This window comes from Staurois parvus, unplaced genomic scaffold, assembly GCF_062004578.1.
Source record: "Staurois parvus isolate SC_StPar_1 unplaced genomic scaffold, SC_StPar_1.0 ptg000439l, whole genome shotgun sequence".
NCBI classification, from domain to species: Eukaryota; Metazoa; Chordata; class Amphibia; order Anura; family Ranidae; genus Staurois; species Staurois parvus.
Window position 1 is genome coordinate 2,519,088 of NW_028318235.1, and position 15,753 is coordinate 2,534,840.

The following is a 15,753-nucleotide window of genomic DNA, read 5'->3' on the forward strand; positions in this document are numbered from 1 at the left end:
AGGGACTGCATTCCCTCCTACATAACGCTCTGTATGATGCGCCTTGTATGTCTAGCACGGCAGCTCAGGATCTATTTCGCAGGCAGATAGGCACACAAACAGCGCCCCCTGCTGCTAAAGTCTCACGTCACCGTCACTGCATTAATTTACGCAACTCCAAACAAGCTTTTGCCATCCTAAGGATTTAATCCCCTCCCCCCTTCCTGACAAGAACATTTTTTGCTTTACGGCGCAGCATTACTTTAACTGACGATTGCGCGGTTCTGCAACACTTCACCCACATTAAATTTCCGTCCTTTTTTCCCCACGAATTGAGCTTTATTTTGCTGGTATTTGTTCGCCTGTGCATTTTTTATTTTTTACAGTAAAACAAAAAAAAAAGATCGACAATTTTGAGAAAAAAATATTTTCGACTGTTTGCTATTAAACATGTCCAGTGAAAAAAAAACATTTCTTATAAATTTAGGCCAAAATGCATTCTGCTACGTCTTTGCTAAAAAACTATCCCAATATGTGTAAATTAATTGGTTTACATGAAAGTTATACTGTTTACAAATGGCGGTATAGATACTGGAATTTTTCTTTTTTTCTTTACTAGTAATGGTGGAACTGCAGCGGACATTCTGACACTGGGAGGAACTCACTTGGTGTCACTGACATCCCCAGTTGCACCAATACAGTGATCAGTGCTAAAAAAAAAGCACTGACACTGTACTAATGGCACTGGGCAGGAAAGGGTTAACATGAGGGACGATCAAAGGGTTAACTGTGTGCAGGGAGTGTTTTACTAGGGGGCGGTGTCAGTGTGCTTCACTGTAAGCACACTGCTTTGGATGGCTGTACTGTGCACAGCCATCCAAAGCAGTGTGCTTACAGGGAGGAGAACTGTTAGTAAACAAAACAGCCCTTCTCCCTGTCGGAGATCCTCGGTAATCACCGGGTGCCGACGAGCAATCACTGACCGGGACACGGTGATTGACAGCTGCGGCCGCGAATGGCGGTGCAAGTAGGGCATATATATACGTGGTTTTGCAAACCCGTGCCACCCTGTAGTAGTATTTCTGCTATAGGGTGGTCGGGAAATGGTTAAAGTGGTAGTAGAGTCGCTTTGTATATTTTTACCTACAGGTAAGTTTATAACAAAGCTTGCTTGTAGGTAAAATGAATATCTCCTAAATATTCAATAGGAGATATTCTATGGAGCAGCAGCTGGTGATAATACCAGCGTATGAGCTCTAAAGAATGGCATACCCATGCCGTTCCTTCAGAGCTGTCTGCCATGACTGAAACTCCCACACACATGCACAGCCATTCAAGGGTGAAGATGGAAGCCTTCTGCAGCGGTGACAGCAAGGCATAGTAGCACATTATCCAAAGAACAGAGGTATACCGCTCAGGCAAACAATCCAGATCAATCCCCACACGATGCAACAGGAAGAAGGGTCAGCCGCACTCCAGATGATTGATGAATATAGTATATATTTATTGTTCCATAGGACGCACAAAACACCGGAACATGAATACAGGACATGTTAACGCGTTTCACATGATCATGTGCTTAATCATTGTTATGATTAAGCATGAGATTGTGTGAAATGCGTTAATAGGTCCTATATTCATGTCCTGGTGTTTTGTGCCTATGGATCAATAAATATATACTATATTCATCAATCCTCCAGAGTGCGGCTGACCCTTCTTCCTGTTGCTTAGTAGCACATTATAATATTACCTTGCAGCTAAAATTTTATTTTTTTTAACGCGTTTACTACTACTTTAAGTTTGTATGTAAATAGGAACTATATTGGGCATTATAAACAATGATATGCTCAGTGATAAATAAATAACATAAATCCTTTCCTCAAATCTGTGAATGTAATAAAGTCCCAAAAATAAATCAAAAATCAAAAATCTCACAAAAATCATATGTCCCTTTGGAAAAATAAATAAATAAATAAATAAATCCAAGTGTCCAAAGTTTGATTCAAATCCTCAGCCTCTTGCAGCAACTTGATTTACCTCAAAAACAAAAACATAAAAACCACATAGTGCATTATCCTTAATTAAATAAATGAATGCATAAGAACCATCCAGTGATATTTCACCCAAGTGAAAAAAAGTGTATACATAAAAAAATATATACAAGCACATGTGCATATACACAATGTATAGTTAAAGGGAAGTGACGTCAGACGCTAACGAGGAACTGGAAGTGGAGCGGCGGCCATCTTGGAGAGGGGAATATTGACTGTCATAGGCGGTTTGGACTCTCCTGGATCTGTGATGGCAGAAAGGTTATTCCAAAGGGACATATGATTTTTGTGAGATTTTTGATTTATTTTTGGGACTTTATTACATTCACAGATTTGAGGAAAGGATTTATGTTATTTATTTATCACTGAGCATATCATTGTTTATATTTGTACACCTCTAAGGGTAGGGGTGAAGTGTACTTAAATAGAAATTGGGGACTAATAGTGATTATTTATTATCATATATTGGGCATTAACCGCTTCCCTACCGCCCTATAGCAGATATACTGCTACAGGGCACAGGGGTGTGGAAATCATGTATAAATACTTGATTTTACGTTTCCGGGTAGGGGGCACAAGGAAGCCTCACGTCTGCCCTACCTGCGCCGTCATTCTACCTAAGAAAAATCCCTCTATACATACCATAAATACCAAATGAAATTAAAAGTAATCGATACCATAAGGTGATGAAAGACATAAAAACTAAATCTATTAGTGAAAATACATAAACACCTCTCTTAATATCAATTAATAATGCCTCATAATTAATCTGTGATGGAAAATAACAAATATGAAATTCATAAAAAATTCTCAAATATTAGTGATAATAATAATACTAATTCATGTGACAAATCGTGATAAATTGTGACAAACCTATAAATCAAATAAATAGTGATTCTTCAAAAAATAAATAGATAAATAAATAAATATGCAATACATATATCCTGTGATAAAACCCTATAACAATTTAAATTAAATAGATAACTACTTAATTCTGTGAAAAAATAAATAAACTCAGTGTCCAAAATATACTCAAAAAAGTCCATGCAAATTGTGAAAACACTCTGTGATCTTCACTTCTAGTGCTCAAAAAGGAATCCTCCAATGGCAGCAATGCCTGCTCACCTCCCCTCCTCGACCCACACAGGGCCACAAGGCAAAAAAACTCCCCTCAAAGGCAATCCTTTATTCCAGGCAGCTCAGCAAGGGACCTCAGGACTTCCACTCCACCTCCTCTCAAACGTCATATAGGACACAAACAAAAGCTTCCCATAGTGTAATACCGTTTAATAGGAGTAATTTGGCATAACATATTTTTCCCACTCACATGTAATCCTTGTAAACAGCGCTTTCCACCTCACATCATGGGTGTATTCACATACAGGGAGGGAAACAAATATGGCCGCTGCGTCCGGACAAAACGTCCCCACGTGACCGGAAGTGACGTAATCTCGAACTGGGAATGGCGTTCCGACGCGTTGCGTCACGTGCGTCGTGACTTCATCAGGGTACCCCTCACCTCTAGGCGCACTCAGGTTTATGACTGTGGCCTGGTTCCTAAGAAACATCCCCCCCTATTCATGTGAGCCTTATCAGCTTCTAATTGGGGTGGAGTTGAATGCTCATTTGAGCATCTCCCTATAAATTTAGTTCAGCTCATGGGGGAGATCTCTGATGGGGGGCACAGTCTCTGATGGGGGTGCTGCTTATGATGGAGTGCGGCTTTGAATGAGTGCAGAGCAGTTAAACACAGCAGTTGAACTAAAGCAGGAGAACTTAAGCAGCAGGAAGACACAACAACAGCAAGAAACTCTACTGCATGCTGGACAGACTGCAAGGAAACACCCTGGGAAACATCTCTTACATACCTGAGTCCCACTCCGTGTACCTTTTATATAATACACCCCTCTTCTCCTCTTCATATCCTCTGTTCCCAAATCTCATTTCTTTACCCCTCTGCTCCACCCCAAAACTTGTACATCTACCCCTCATTGCTAACATCTCCCTACTATTGCTTTCATCACCTCCCCAAAATGCCTCTTCCACTCCTCCTTCTCATTTTCCTCTCCTCTGTTCCCAAAATCCATTCACTATATCCCTCTGCTCCTCCCAAACATTTGTATATTGTGCCCTCACTGCTTCCCTCACCCCTCTATGGCACCCACCACCTCCTCCTATTACTCCACTCTCCCACTGACCCGAACACCTCCACTAGTAGTTTCTCACGCTCCTGCACATCCCGCTCCCATGCCACCTTTCTCACCCTTCTCCTCCTCATAACCGCGGGGGACATCTCCCCGAATCCTGGCCCTCCACCACCTCCCTCACCCGCACAAAACCCTCCTGCCTCCATGTCCTGTCGCAACCCCCGCAACTTAGTATCTGTCCCCCTGCTCCCTAAAATCTCCCCCCCGTTTTCATGTGCACTCCTGAACGCCCGATCGGTGTGCAACAAGCTTACCGCCATCCACGACCTCTTTGTTTCCCGCTCCCTCAACCTCCTGGCGATTACGGAAACCTGGATCCAGCCCACTGACTCTACCTCCCCTGCTGCACTCTCCTACGGTGGTCTCACCTGGACCCACTCACCCAGGCCCAACGGTCGTAAAGGTGGTGGGGTTGGCCTGCTCCTGTCACCGCTGAGCACCTTCCGAGTCCTCCCAAACCCCCCCTCCCTATCCTTCTCCTCCTTCGAGGCCCACTGCGTCCGACTATTCTCCCCAACCCCCCTGAAGATTGCTGTGATATACCGGCCTCCTGGATCCATACCCCGCTTCCTGGAAGACTTCTTCTCCTGGCTACCCTTCTTCCTCTCCTCTGAGCTACCCACTATCATCCTTGGGGATTTCAACATCCCTGTCAACCTCGACAACCCAGACACAGCCCGTCTCCTCCACTTAACCTCCTCCTTTGCACTTGCACAGTGCATACAATCCACCACCCACTCCGACGGTAATATCCTTGATCTTGTCTTCTCCAACCGCTGCGCTCCCCACAACCTCACTAACACCCCCTTCCCTCTCTCTGACCACAACCTGATTACTTTCTCTATCTCCTCATCCTCCAACGCCTACCCCTCCAAATGTCACACTACTACCAGCCGTAACGTCCGCAACCTTAACCCTGCCTCCCTCCACTCCGCAGTTGATCAACTCCATGACCGCATCCTCCCCCTGTCCTGCCCTGACTTGGCTATGACCGCCAATTATTTATTGCAAAATACCTGGGCATTAAAATAGGACAGCTTCCCTCCTCTCTTTACCATCCTAACTTTTCACTAATAATAGCCAAGATTATAGGGGAGCTGGAAATGTGGAGGGATCTACCGCTTTGGCTCCTTGGGAGATCACATCTGTTCAAAATGGTTAGTTTTCCTAAACTTCTTTACCCTCTTCAAACTATTTCCCTCCTATTACACCACAGGGATACCTTAAAGTAAACTAAAGCCATGACCAAATTCCTCTGGCATGATGTAACATCTTGCTTACTACTCTGCATATGATCACTGATTGGCCAATTGGTTGGCTACTCACACGGAGGTCCCGTCCGCCGATTGGTGTTCCACTGTGTCTGGAGGACACAGCAGGCACTGGATCGTGGTGCTGCGCGCTCCCAGGGACCATGCACAAGCAGGGGGCAGGGAGGCCGTTTGTAAACAGCCACCCGACCCTGCACTGCCACTGTCCGGCCGTTTATATACAACGGCCGGATGGGAGGTGGTTAAAGGTGGAAAAAGTTCTGAAATTATTAACTTTGTCTACTTTTTTTACATCACAGAAACCTGACATTTTAACAGGGGTGTGTAGACTTTTTATATCTACTGTATAATATGCATTGCAGTAACACATGGATTACCACAATGCAAAGTAGCGCAAAAGTATGTTTCAAGCTGTCACTCTCCCCAAAAATATATTTTTTTTAATCTTTTGTTTAAATAGTTTTTTTTTAATTATATATGTAGTAAAAAGTAAAAGTAGAAAATGAACTGATGTATAACTAATTACCTTGAAAAATGTTATATGTCATGTCGAGTATACAAATATATGCATTGTTTGATGAAGAAGAAAAAAGTAATATTTTTCCAGGAAAAACCTGTAGTATGGGCAAGTATGGTGTAGATGGATATTCACAGATTGATTGATTAGGAGGGTGTAGGGGTCTGCTGCCTTCTACTGTTTGTATTGGTGAATAACCTAGCTGTGCCATATTTCACATATTTAATTATTTATGTCACTTCCTGTCTCTGGGTTGTTGGGTTGAAAACCCCAGAACAAGGAACTAGATAGAGTGGAGCTAAACCCATATGTCCCCATGGAGGAACTGTTGTTAACTCAGACCAGTAACAGGGATGTTAGGCAAGTGTTCCTATGTATAATGCTGTACTGTTATTTATTTTATGTTATTTATTTTACTAAAAATAGGTAACCTCTTTTCTTCTCTCTTCTCTTTTGTTCCCTTTGTATGCTTGTTTTCATAGCATAGCATTAAAAGGTTTTTGAAAAATCTATTTTAATTTTATATAACCTCATCATGCTATGTACAAGAAACATAATTTTAATGTTCTTACAAAGAAGACAAGCTAGAATGTACACTTTTTATCTACAGTAAAACTACTCATTTAAAGCTGTCACTGGTCAAACAAGATTTGTTTTGTATTGATTTTGTTGCATATTTTTGCCTTTATTTTGCATAAAAATTATTTATTGCAAAATAATATTTTCAAATGAAAGAACAGATGGGGAGAAAGCAGTGGCGTTCAGGGAGTCACAAGGGGAAATGGTAAATTAGTATCTCATAATAGTAGTAATAATAGTATTAATATTAATGCCCATAGTGCTTATAAATAGTCCAGATATAATAAATGTGAGAGGTTCTCTCAAAAGATGTCAGCTGTCAGAGTAGAAGCTCCTCTGGAGTGGAAAAAAGAAAAGGGGAAACACAGAAGCTCTTTTCTGAGTGTAGTAGTAATAATAAAAATATTTTAATGAGTAAAATAGAGCAATTAACAAGAACAGCATAAAAGCTTGCATTTGAATGACTATTGCTCAGTCATGTAGCACTGTACCCAAATTAAATTTTTAGAATTCTGTTCACAGAGATAGATTTGTTTTGGTGGTATTTCATCATCACTGGGTTTTTTATTTCTTGCTAAATAAACAAAGAGACAAAACGTTTTGAGAAGTAAAACTTAATATATATATAGTGACAGGGGGTCAGGAAGAAATAGGGGATGTGTTCAGGATGGGAGATATATTTGTCCCAGGTTCCTGCTCTACACAGACTATTTCTCCTGTTGTGCTGTGTAGTGAGCCTGTGTGGCTCACTTATGAGTTAATGAGCTCAGGTGTAGTGAGTTAAGGGCTCTGGGCTCTATAAAACTCCCAGGCTGCATAGAAAGAATGCTCCAACCTGGAACCAGTTGGCTGTGCAGGGCAGGCTGGGGAGCAACCAAACCATCCTGTGGTGAGAAAGAATCTGTGTGATCTTGGACTGTGTGAACACCCTGGCCCTGATTTACTAAGACTTGAGTTTACCAGCAGACTCTGAACATTCAGGCAAACTCAGTTAAATCAATCAAGACATGTCAGTCTTCTGAGCAGCGTCTAGCAATCTCATTGACGAATGTCTACTTTGCTATTAGTAAATGTGAAGTCGCGTCTGGCACATTTTTAGGTGCAATACCAGATATGTTCACTAGATGGCGCACAAGCGTGAGCTTTGTAGCATTGGCGTTTTCCTGTTTGCAAAAGAGAATACTTAGAATGTAACATAATTAGTACACCTATATTATTTATTTATTTATTTATTTTTTTTGCTGTTTCTCCAAAATGATCAGACAACTAATGCATTTACTAATGAATGTCATACATTCTATTTTCAAATATTAAACATTTTCACACTTATATCTCAAATAATTTGGAATGTCTAGTTCTAGTTTCCCAATATAATGATATATCTTCATTCTCTTTAATCACGTAACTATTCTATGTTAAAGTCAAGTGCAGCGCTATAAATGCATGTGATCAATAATGAATGCATGTAAAAACCAAGAAGTGCAAAGAATTGCAATAATGATGTAAAATGGTAAATGGTGCTAAAATAAGTTCATATAATCATTCCTGAATAATGGAATGTCCTTCGTGTGAGAGTACCAACTCAGAGAGTGCCTATGAATGGCACGTGTGGTTTCTCCGTGACGGACAGTAGTGCATGAACTCGTGAAAGATAAACCACCCTTGGGACTGGTCTACACTCACCAGAACAAAAGTATTAATGCACATGGGTTATACACATCACACATCTGGGGGTGCAGCGGTATGCTGGCAGCTATGGGTTAGTCATCCAGCTCCAGCCATCCATCCAGGGTGGGTGCCCAAATGGTCCTGGGGAGGAATTAGCTCAGCCACAGGAGCCAGAAAGGTACTTAATAGTGTAGTACACTGTCACAAGGGTGGATGACCTTTCACGAGTTCATACACTACTGTGCGTGGTTATATTTATCTTGTGTAATACCATTTTTGTAGTCTATATTATTTGACCAGCGCTCGCTTTATCATTTTTAAACAATGTAACTATTCTACATTGTATCTCAAACTGTGTCTCCCACAGTGGTTTAGTGGTTAGATCTCAGAACTTACAGCACTTGGGTCATGGGTTCTAATCCCAGTCATGGCTGCATCCTAGTTTGCATGCTTTCCCTGTATGGATGTGTTTCTGCCAACACTCAAAAGACATGCTGTTAGGTTTATTGGACCTAGTTACATGGCTGAGTTTCTGCCCTTAGATTATAAGCTCCTTTTATGAACGTTAAAAAAATGGAGATCAATTTTCTGGGTTGTCAGTGCCAGGAATATTGATCAATCAATTATGATTTTGCCTAATGACTAGAAAGTGGATGAATGTTACCTGCGTCCTGTTCTTCTGCCAATTAGGAAATGTGCAAGTTTCATGCTGTGTATATTTCATTGTAACTTTTTTCTCTTCTTTTAAATCTGTCTCCTTATACAACTTGACCCCCTCCCCCACCCCGTCATCACCTGTCCCATATGCAAATCTATGGATCACCGCCCCACTCTTTTTAACTATTTACTGATCAAGTGAATGTGTCTCATTTTCTATCAGCTACAGCTCAGATCTCACATTATTATACGATTGCTGATTGTATATCACCACTAGTCTGATTGAATTCACAATCCCTGGTCAGTCCCGTTCCCTTACCTCTAATAATCTTTAGGACCAGTTCACACTACATGTGTTTCAGTTGCTTTTTCGGCATCACAAACGCACAGAAAGAAGGTTATATGGTTGTCAATGTCATAGTTCACATCAGCGCTTGCATTTTCAGTGCATTGCAGGTGCTGTAAACAAAGTTGACCACGCTGCATTGTTTCTGCACAGAACTGTACTGGAACACATTGAAACATCCTTGATTGTACTAAAACGCACATGTCCCTAATTAAATTAAATAAAAAGAAAGTAGAAAAAACTAGCTGGAAGGGATACAAAAATGCAATGCAACGTGTCCAAAACGCATCCAAAATGTACTGGAACACACTAAACATGCATGCCAAAAGGGCATGCAAAAATGCATCAGGAACACATCTAGACTGTTTCTATAGTGTGAACTGGCCCTTAGGACTTGTTCACACCATTGGTGGTGCAGAAACGCATGCAAGAACACACATTTTCCAGCACAGCAAAGAAATGCAATGCCCTTTGCAGATGTGCGTGGTTAGGTGCAACACACTTTTAAAATAATATGCCTGCAGTATTTTTGCATGGTACCACACATTAGGCAAGCCATTGAAATGAACGAGCTGAGGAAAAAAAAAAAGTAAAAAATGCCCCATTCACACAGGTCCTCTGGCCTGTACAGAATGAATGAGTGGGTTGTTTATGTGGCTAGAGCCACATGTTACACTATGGGGACACAGCAGTTGTATGAACACAGGTTTTAATTTGACAGGTGTGAAGGCGTGGGGAAGTGGCCCTGAATGCTCACTGTCTCACAGGGCTGTACACCTGCACCCATATGCTTGTCAAATTATGACCTGCAGCAATTCCATAGTGTAACATAGGTTGCCTGCAAACGGCGATAGCCACAAAAACAAACCACTGATTCCCACTCTACAGGCCACAGCACCCATGAGCCCCAAAACATCAATTACACCTCAATTACACACACAGCTTTATTTATGAACTCAGTACAGTTTTATCACTTAGATTTCACAGGAATATGGTTGGGATTATGTCCATTAATAATGTTTTTAGTGTATTTTTACCATAAATATAATTTGGATATTTTCTCTGGCGGTGGGGGGCTGTCAGGTATGCTGTACGGGGCCCCATGATATCTAACAGTGGCCCTGGGTGTATGCTTGTGCCTGTGCCACCTGTATAGTTACGAAGAACCTTGAACCTCTGCTATGTACCTCAATGGATCTAGAAATTGGACATGTTTTCAACTGAAAATACAACAATTATTAGTAATGTTTCCACAGCAAATGAGGATCAGCTCCTCGGTGGAGAACAGCGATCTCGCCATGTCCAGATGTGGTCTGGAATTCCACAAAAGAACAATTCACAAAACTAAAAAATAGACTTGCAAATTACCACTAAACTCTCCTAACTACACTCCCATCCCCTCACACTCCCCACTTCTGGGGGTGTGCAAACATCCTTCCGCCAACATCATAACGTATTTCCGGTATGACAGCTGCTCTAGCGCCTCCTCCAACAGCCGTCTTGGCGTTTATTTGTGCACCATAGCAATTTTACATGCGGCTCCATTGTGTATATGACATTCGCAAATATATGTTTGCAGTTCTATTGTAGATTTGGCATTGGTGAATGTATGCTTGCAGCTGTACTGTGTATATGACATTGGCAAATATATATTTGCCAGTAAAGGCCCAAAGTCAACATAAATTGGGGGCCCAATTTATTACTGTTAAGAGGATTGTAGAAAAAGAATAGCTAGCTGCAAATTGAACACGACCTATTCATTGGTACATAACATGGTCTTGTGGTGCAATAAGGGGCTTTTGGTTTGTTATTTTCGACATACTTGCACATGTGCGATCTAACAAGGAAGATTTGGGCATATTATATAGCTAGCAAAAATAAGTGTTAGGGGTGCTAGTACATTTCAGATACTTATATAGCGCTGTCAATTTACGCAGCGCTTTACATATAGATGTGGTAAATTCACATGCCATAGCTGGGATTTGAACCAACGAGCGTAGTACTGCCAGGTGGAAGTGCTAACCATTTAGCCACTGTGCAACATTCAACTAGAACATGAAATAATCCCCCCAAAAAATACATAGTACAAATGTTTATTGATCAAATACACATTCTACATTTATTTGGACAGCAACAAAAAGCTACATTCAATATCTTGGTGTGAAAAAAAAAAAAAACACAGGATTGATGTTGCTAAAATAGAACGGTCCTGCTCATAACAGCTTACAATCTAAAAGAATATACTTATAATGAAGTGTGCTTTCACAGGTTACAGCAGGAAACAAATGGTTAATATCACTTGGGCTTATTCACAAAACAAGCTGCAGATCGAAATATCAATCTAAAAATACATACGTGCCAAAATAAAAACACCTCCCACCTCTCCAAATCCCCCACACATACATTTCTCATCATGTTTGTCTGAAAACTGCATTTCATTCTAAATAAAGCAAACTTGGAAGAGCAGAGCAATGGACATGTGTTAGGTTTACAATGCAAAGATAATAAACACAATCATTGTACAATAACACACAAACACACCTTAGAAGGAAGAACATGCAAAACATTTACATCCCACATCAAAACACAGCGTGAGTGTGGCCTGGGGGCAATTCACCACAATATCTCTTCCTCCCCAAACCACCACAGACAAGGACATGCAGAAATAATATGCCTGTACAAGGCCAAAAATCACCACTACTGGGTCTCTTTATATAAGGTAGGCCACACCCACCACTGTCATTCATTTGGTCAGTGAAAGTGTTTGCACCTGATTAATTCTCTTCCCACCTGCGTTAACCCTTGGTATACAGGCCCCACAAATCAGAGTCGGAAAGAAAGCCACAGTGAAGTGTACCTGTGCAGAATACAACAGAACATTGAACAGGGATGTGAAAGGGAACCCTATTGGAAATATTTCTTGGCCCTATGGGCACAATTCACTCCAGATTATTGCATGAGTTAAGGCAGTCACATGACCACATCTCGCATGCAATACTGAAAATGTCAATTCACTTTTGCTAGTATGTGGCATTTCCCATAAATCGGAAAAACAATCAGGAAATCAAACATAAAAAGGCCTTACACCGCGGTCACATCAAAGCCGATTTAGAAATTGTGCGACGTACAGTGAAGATGCTGATTTCCTTACGATTTGCAAGACATCTGACACAGATATCTATGCAAATCGTCACAAAAGTAGTACATGTGCTACTTTAGAAATCAGTGTCGGAAACGCACCCATGTGACTGCTCTAATAGCAGACAATAGGGTGCGACTTGGCATACGATTTGCAAGTCGCATGCCATGCAAATCGCATGCCAAGTCGCATCCAGGGTGCACGATTTCAGGTGCGATTTGGAAATTGAACCTAATATCCGATCTAATGAATGTGGATGTGAGTGTCTTAACATAAGCGATTTGCTGCAGCACAATTTCAAAAGTAGTTCTCGTCTAACTTTTTCAGCATTTTGTAGTGATTTCACATATAGACTACAATAGAAATCGCAATGCAAAACACAATTGAAAACGCAATAACTCATTGGTAATTCTACAGAAAACGCGGTGAAATTGCCAACAAAAAGCACAATTATAAATCACATCTAGTGTGAACCAAGCAGGCAATTCAACAAAGGAAAAAAATCTTTGAAGGCATGTGGTATCTGCATGCTCAGATAAGGGTCTGTTATGGATTTGGGGGGGGGGGACTCCATGCCATTATTTTTTTTTAATCCATTTCTTTCTCTCACTCTTCTCATGGTTTGACAAACTTTCCCAAAAGGAGGTGGAGTGCAAACCAGCATTATCCAATCAATCATTAGTCCAGGCCCTTATCTCATCCCATCTTTTGACATTCACATAAGGTGCTACTTTAAAGGTGTTTGAACAGACAAGGCCTCATTCTAATTCACATTCTAGGGATCATTTAAACAGAAAGCAAAGATGCTGCCACCAGCACATGTATGTTAGGGTAGTCAAACAGAGATCATGCAAATTTATTGCTGTGGTTGGGATTCAAACCAACAACCCTAGCGTTGTGAGATAGTAGTGCTAACTACTAATCCAAGGAGCTGTTGAAGACTAATCCTGCCTGTATTTCTGTGGTGTGAATCAATCCTAGGTCCCTGGGCAAGGTCAGTGTAACTAGCCAGATATCTCAAATGCGACACAAATGTTGTGCTATGTTGCCAATTCAGATGTATGATGGTTCTATGTATCCCAAATCAAAGGATTGCAATACTAATACAGGCATACCTCGGTTTACCAACGCCTCGGTTAACGTAATTTTCGGTTTACGAATGAAAATCCATTGAAAATAATGCCTCGGTTTACACAATTGTTGATAATTTTTTTCGCAATACAAAGTGTATGTCGGCACCGATTTTCAAATGCAAATGCCAGCCTTTTTTTTTTCTTCACTATAGTTCACAAGCTTAGAAGTCACTTTCCCCGAAGTTACAGAAAACGTATCTTTTAATAAACTCAAAGTAAACATTGTTTCTTTAGGGATATAAATTCCAAGAAACTTTCTCTTTTAGCTGGGGGAAGTGACAGGTGAATTTCTGAGCTATAGTGAAGAAAAAAAGGGAGAATTACATTTAAAAACCAGCACCATAATAAATAAAAAATGGCATGGGGTCCTCCCTCCCATCCACACCAAGCCCTTCGGGTCTGGTATGGATATTAAGGGGTAACTCCACGCTGAAATTAATTAAAAAACAGCTTGGGGATCCCCCCAAAATCCATACCAGACCCTTATCCGAGCATGCAGCCCGGCAGATCAGGAAAGGGGGGGGACGAGCGAGCGCCCCCCCTCCTAAACCATACCAGGCCACATGCCCTCAACATGGGGGGGTGCTTTGGGGCAGGGGGGGCTCCCCCCCCAAAGCACCTTGTCCCCATGTTAATGGGGACAAGGGCCTTTTCTGTTAGTGGGATAATTGGTCGGCCATTTTTCTGGATTTTGGCATATTTTGTTTATCAGTAAAGTTGGAAATTTTTTTTTCCAAATTAACTGATAAAAAAAATGTGCCAAAATCCCGAAAAACGGCCGACCAATTAACCCACTAACGGCACGAAAATCGTTCGATTTTTTTTTTTCCGACAGAAAAATCGGCCGATTTTAGACCCATCTATGGCCTGCTTTAGATGGGTCTAAAATCGGCTGAAAAAAAAACTGGCTGATTTTCGGGCCGTTAGTGGGTTAATTGGTCAGCCATCTTTTGGGATTTTGCCACTTTTTTTAATCGGTAAATTTGGATAAAAATCGGCCGATTTTGCAGATTGGCCAATTTTAGCGGCAATGATCGGCAAATTGGCTGATCTTTTTACAGATAAAAAATCTGCGCATGAGCCATGATATGCAAGAAAAAGAAGAAGAAGAAAATGAAAAAGAAGAATAAAAAAAAGAAGAAAAGAAGAAAAAGAAAAATGTAGGCCATAACTGACCGTTTAAAAAAAAAAAAAAAAAATGAAAAACCGGTTGTTTAATGGGCCGACGTTACCACCAACGGTAAAAAAATTGAACGATTTTCGCCCCGTCTACGGCCGGCACATATAATAGCGAAGTAATTACGTCTGTCCCTGCAGAGAGCTGCGCTATTATACTTGACATTAAAACGTATAAAGGTTGCAACATTGTATCTATATGTATCCGAATAAAAACATCATCTATATCCGAAATGGATACAAATAGATACAAAGTTGCAGTCTCTATGCTTTTTAATGTCAAATATAATAGCGGAGCTCTCTGCAGGGACAAAAGGAATGTTTCAGCTGTCATCGGGGTTTCCCACTGACAGCTGAATTTTAAATTATTTCCGTGAATTAAATAAATAATAAAAAAACCAGCGTGGGGTCCCCCCTCCCATCCCTTCGGTCCCGCGACTCATTCACAAAAAAACAAAGTGTGGTGTAAAAAAAACACAGTACAGGGTCTTTGACAAGTCCTTTATTAAAACAATGTCCCCCGAAGTAGATCCAACGTCAATCACGGTGGCGGCGGCGAACCGAAAAAAGAAAAAAAAAAGTTCCGGTCCCATCGGAGGCTTCCAGCGTTCTGAAAAAAAGTCTCGCTGGCAGTTCTTAAATAGGTTAGGGGTGGGGCCAGCCGGGGACATCATCCGAGTGACCCTGCCCCATGTCACATGCTTGCTGTCCCCGGCTGGACCCGCCTCTTACCTAAAAAAGAACTGCCAGACTGTCTCCTGCATACAGCTAGTTAGCCTCAGTGGAGAGACAGGGTGACAGTTCTTAAATAGGTAAGGGGCGGGGCAAAATCAGCCGTTTTTTATCCAAATTTACCGATTAAAAAAAGTGGCAAAATCCCAAAAAATGGCTGACCAATTAACCCACTAACGGCCCGAAAATCAGCCGATTTTTTTTTCGGCCGATTTTAGACCCATCTAATGCAGGCCATAGATGGGTCTAAAATCGTCCGATTTTGTTGCTGAAGAAAAATCGAACGATTTTCGTGCCG